Below are 6,199 nucleotides of genomic sequence, written 5' to 3'. Positions count from 1 at the left end.
TCTGACAGATGTGGTGTGGTGTATTGTCCAATACGTAAGAATTGGTTTGATTTTTGTAAAACTTCTGTCATGTACAATGCTATGGTACTTTGCTTCTGCAACTGATAAAATAGCACAAGATATATGACTTCTATTACATAATAGCTTCCATCACTATTACCTATTACCCTTAACAACCAGAGTTTAGAAAATTCAAACCTCTTGCACAATGAGGCCACTTAATAAAGGTATAGGAAACAAAAAATCACCTACTACATTTAAAACAACAACAACAAAGACATACTTCTTATGTCCATATCTTAGGGTTGATTTCACTTAGCATCAACTTATATGATCATATGTAACAATGATTGACAAGTAATGTGCTCATTGCCTCACTCATGTAACTAACCTCTCTGTACAGCATCTTTACAATAAAATAAAAAAATAAAGGCACAAGAAATGTGATAGGTCTTGAGTGATAATATTAAACAGCAATTATCATCATCAAGGTTATTGAATGCTGACTACTTTCTAAGTGTCAAATAGGTTGTCTAATACTTTTCTATTTTTAAGTAAGCAAGCCAGAAAACAAACAAGAATACACAGGAGCCAATACTAAAAACTGTTAAAAAGTTTATATATTTTCCAGGTGTGTGTGTGTGTGTGTGTGTGTATATGTGTGCTTGCATCTATGTGTGTGAATATGTATGTGTGTGTGTGTAATCAGAGAGAGATGGATTTTATGTATTTATCCAATAAAATCTAACCCATTAAAATTTAACCCATTAGATCTTACTTAATATTTCAAATCACAATATTATATGATAATTTCCATCTACTATTTTAAGTAGTACCATTTAAGTAGCATAAGTGCTTTCCTCTTACAACTTCTTAGTGATATTCAGGAAACTGTTCTGCCATAATTATCCCAGTGACATCTCTAGTAAACTGTGCTTTTATTCTTCTCATGTTAAGTATTTTCCGGCTTTTGTTTGGCTATATTTTTAACGGCAAATTTAATGCATTATTCCTTGACAGAAACAAAATCTGGATATGCAGAGTCATGGATTCATCCGGCCTGTTGTGTTCAATGAGGGAGTGGCATATTGGTGGGACCACATGAATTCACACTCAGTAATTAGCTGTGGAAATGACTATGACCATTCTCTTTTTTGTATTTGGAAATTTACACAGCATTGTTGAGTAAATATTGATACTGTATTTGTGCATTTATTAAAGTCCAAAAGCTTCTCATTATAATTCTTAGAGCATGGAGTAGTAGAAGGAAAGGATTAAATGGAGATACATTGCAGCATAAATGCATTTATGGATTGGATAAAATCTCTTCAAGTGGAATTAGATAAACAAAGGAGTCTCCATATGCTTATACTTGCTGTCAAAAGGATCTGACTATTTGGAGCTCAAAGAACCAGTCCCTGGTTTAAATATGATTAGGAACAGCTTCAGAGGATGATTTATTAATCAACAATTTATTTCATAGCACCACTTATAAATTATGCCTTTTTAAGAGATTGTCTTTTAGATGCGGTAATGGTGACAAAGGTCCATCCCTGTTTTAAACTACCTGTTCCATTCTCTTTGTTCTTTTTTAATATGCCATTTTTTATTGTAAAAATACTGTTCAGAGGTGTTAGAGCTACATGAGTGAGTTAATAAGTAGATATCCTATCGAGCATTGTTGCCACCTCCTTTGTTTTTCCCCTACCCTCCCTCCCTTCCCCACTTCCCAACTACCACCCCCCCCCCCCCGAAGTTGTAAAGTTCATTTTCAACAGTGTTTTGTAGATCTCATTGTTACAATTAGGTCAACCTGTATCCCTATTTAAGCATTTTGTTATTTCCCTTCCCCACCCAAATTAGAAAAGTGTATATATAAGAAATGTACGCCATTATCCTGCCCATGTAATTGTAACCCCTCTGTACAGTATGCTCACAAATAAAATAAAATAAAATTTAAAAAAAGATGCAGAACCCCAGAATGAAATACAGTGAAAACAGAGGTTATGCCATGGGGGAGGAACATACCAAAGAAACAAAAAACATCACATAGTACATTATAAATACATTAGAAGCAATAACAAGAAAGAAAAGAAAACATTTGTGCCCCTATCTTGGGGTTCATTTTGCTTATCATCATCATATTGTTCTTTGAATCTAAAACCACAATATTAAAAGTTACTTCTCAAAGTGTCTTTGCCCATAAGCATCCTATTTTCCTTTCCATTTGTTAATATTTTGTAAGTACTCCACTAATTCTGAAAGCTACTTAGAATAAAATGCATGTGTATTGTTTCTATTAAAGGAATAAATACAAAATATAAAAGTATGGTTAAATTAATGGTGCCTTTTTTAGAAATGTCATTTACTACATAAAATATCACAATGAGGAGAATTATATAGTTAGAACAATATTTTATGTATTTTTATTAAGTAGTAAAAATTTCAATTTTATAATTCAGGTTATGTATACAGTGCATCTTTTTTCCATATATTTTTATTGTAATACTGTACACAGGGGTTACAGGTACATGAGTAGGGTAATGAGTACATTTCCTAAATGTCACCCATTCTACCATTCCCCCATTTCCTCTCATCCCATCCCTCCCCTCAACTTATGTAGTTTGGTTTTTACATAATGTACATAGATTGTAAATTATTGAATTACTCACATTTCTTCCTAAACATGTTTTCTCTTCCTGGGAACAATGTATCGTAAACCTCATGTTACCTTCAACATGAATGGGATTACAGAAGTTCTTTTTTATAAATACTTCCCACAAAGAGGATATTTTAATATTTGTGCCATGAGCAACATGAGAGTTGTTAAAATTATTATGGAAATCTAAGATCTGGCTCGCACTTGTAATCCCAGCTACTCAGAAGGTTGAGATATGAGGATTGAGATTCTAAACCAGACCAGGCAGGAAAGTCCATTAAACTCTTATCTCTAACCACCAAAAAAGCTAGAAGTGAAGCTGTGTCTCAAGTAGTAGAACATCAGCCTTTAGCAAAAAAGTTAGGGGATATGTAAAATAGTACCCGGGCCCTAGGTTTAAGCCCCAGTACCAGCACCTCTAAAAAACATAAAATCTATTGCAAAGGTGGGAAACAGAGAAAAGTGGTGGTCTGGTTACTATTTATATGCATCTCCAGCACACATATTCCCACACTAGATTTGACCTCTGCTTGCATAATATGTTCAGTTCCACGTCTGACCTTTTTTTAAAAAATACTTTTTTATTGTAAAAATACTGTACAGAGGGGTTACAGTTACACAAGCAAGGTAATGAGTACATTTCTTATCAAGCATTGCTAAAGAGCCAAACTGAACTTGTTCTCTGTGCAAAGTAGCAAATCTAATGCGTATTTCCTGCGTCCCACCCATTAATGTCATTTGAGAATAAGGGAATGGGCCCTGGGATGAGTTCATGTTATTTCTTTTGACATTACTAATGCTTCTCAAATTCTTATCCTACCCTGAGTATACACTGTAACCCAACATGGTAAAGAAGTTTACTAATTTTCTTAACAAAGCAGAGATAAATATAGAAGTGGGTACATGGTTACTTGGAAAAATGATAAAGGAGGCAGAAATAGTGTTTGTTAATATCTTCAGCACTTAAAAAATTTTATTAGGCCAGATTTCTCATTTCTTCATATTCCTCAGTGTAAGTATTCTATTCATATATTTGGACAAACTATCTCTGCATGCAGATATCCATGAACATCCCAGATGGAAGAAGCATTATCATTCCTTCCTCTCTTGACATTTCTTGTATGAATTTCAAAATTCTAGTCCTACATTTACAGCTACATAAATTGTCACTATGCGTCTTGCTTTTAATTTAGCTATCATGTATCACTTACAAGCTAATTTGCCAACTGCTATTGCAGACCCAAGCATAAAATTCTAAATTCCAAGGTGTTTTTGTAGCCCCAGAGAGACAAATCCTACCCTTAGCCTCACCACGAGCTAGCTGATCTTGAATACATAGTTTAACTATCCTGAGCTTCAGTTTGCCCATGTATTGAAGCGAGTGTTTCAATTAAATATAACAAATCGTTTTGTGGCCCTCTACTATGTGGACTCAAAGGTATCAGAAAGAACTGTCTGAGGTTAGAAAACACAGAGTCAACATTCAGTGAAATAGTTTTGTGCAGTGGAGTTTTACACCTTTCCAGTGTAAAATACCCTTTTTGTGTTCACTCCCCCACCATTCAAATACTATAGTTCTTCTTTTCTACAGAATTAAATCCAAATTCCTTACCATAGCATACAAGGCCATTGTGACCTCCCCTACTTTCTGCTTCCATTTTGCTAACTTGAATTTCAATCATTTCAACTCAGGCTACTGTGTACCTCCCATAGTCCCTACTCTGTACGTGTTAATCCTTTTGTCTTCCATGTATGATGTCATTCATCAATGAGTAGCTATCAAGATTTCCAATGAATATGATTGTTTCTACTTTGTGGATAATATGTCTGATGTCTGATTTTGTTTGCTGTGTGTACCTGTGGTTTGTCCCATGCATGTCCTTCAACAACCATAAAAGTTAAGGGATTGTCATTTGTTCAAATTTCTTTTCCTCATGTGATGGGAATTCCTGGGGACAGTTATGACATATTTTAATGTTTTCATTAAATATTCAGCAAACTTTTTATCTTGATATTTACTTTATCGTCAGTTCTAGGCTTAAACCAGGTCCTCATCTTATACGACTAAATAAATGTCACTGGAGATAGATCTATGTTCATTTTCTGAATTGCCATTTTTCTGGATTTTAAAAACATTTCTAAAATGAAGCAACCTTTCCCCCTTTCAAGCATAGAGGTAAAAGAGCTTAACTAAGACAAAGAAAACCAGTGGAAAGATCAATTTACTCCTTAGGAAACAATCAGCTATTTTCAAATCTTTGATGTACAAAGTATTTTCTTGTAACGTTTACAGGAATTTTAGAAAAAAAATAATCGTTGATTTCTATAATCAAACGATCTCTTTTGAGCTTGTATCATAATTCCTTTCCATGCCAATTTAGGAGGAGCTTCCTCTATAAGTGCATTTATAGAATTGGGACATCTGCTAGTATTGGACATGCAGGCCCATGTAAGAGCCAGCTGCAACATACATTATTTATTTGAGCAGCTGGTTGATTTGTACAGCTTTAAAAATTCTCTCTATAAAGCTTCAATGTACGATTTTTTTCTTTTGTATTTTCCTTTTTTGGTCATTGATTCCCATATGAAGAAGTTTCTATGAACAGAACTGGGGTAATTAAAATAATTACATCAAGAAATCTCTGAAGCAAATCCACTATATAGTCATCCATAAATTGGATAAATACAGAGCATTGTTTTGTGTTCTGGAAGGCACTCATTAAAGCATTCATCTTAAAAATGGAAACATTGAGTATTTTTATTAGCACAACTACTTATTAGTAGCTTAACCAATCATATTGTACATAGAATATGCATGGTGACCATAATCAATATTTCAACAAGTAAGCATTGAAGTTATGTTATATTCTATTGGTTTCCATAAATTTTATTAAAGGATGTTATACTATATACTATTTTCCTCATAAAGGAAAGAATATATTCAGTTTCAAAAGTACTTTGGGTCTAATCTTAATGCTTAGATTGTAGGATTTAAATCATAAAAACTTGAAATAATTCCTCTTACTGGTACATTTTATGGTGGTGCAAATAAAACAATTTGATATTAGAAATAGATCACATACATATATATCCTTCATAATGTATCAGGATATTTAATCAGACACTTGACTGAAAACATACTCAAGATTTTCATCTGAAGATTTGCACACAACTCTACACACAAAGCATCAGAGCAGGGGCTGGAAATGTGGCTTAGGTAGAATGCTTGCTTAGCATGTGTAAGTCCTGGGTTCGACTGTTCAGTACCACATAAACAGAAAAAGTCAGAAGTGGTACTGTGGCTCAAGTGCAGGCTCAAGGACAAAACCCAGGCCCTGGGTTCAAGCCCCAGGACTGGCAAAAATATAAAAAGGCACACTAGAGCCATCTTTTTTCATTGCACATTTCCATGCACATGGTCTCCTGTTTTTGATACAGTTTTGTTACAGTTTATACTCTAACAAAAAAACCCTGGAAGTTGGTTTATGTGTATAACGCACAGCATAGTGCCCGTTATTTTATTAGAATGAGAATTATGTG

This window comes from Dipodomys spectabilis, unplaced genomic scaffold (assembly GCF_019054845.1).
Source record: "Dipodomys spectabilis isolate Male_0828 unplaced genomic scaffold, ASM1905484v1 ptg000197l, whole genome shotgun sequence".
NCBI classification, from domain to species: Eukaryota; Metazoa; Chordata; class Mammalia; order Rodentia; family Heteromyidae; genus Dipodomys; species Dipodomys spectabilis.
The sequence above is the reverse complement of the archived record's forward strand: the minus strand, read 5'-3'. Positions refer to the sequence as shown.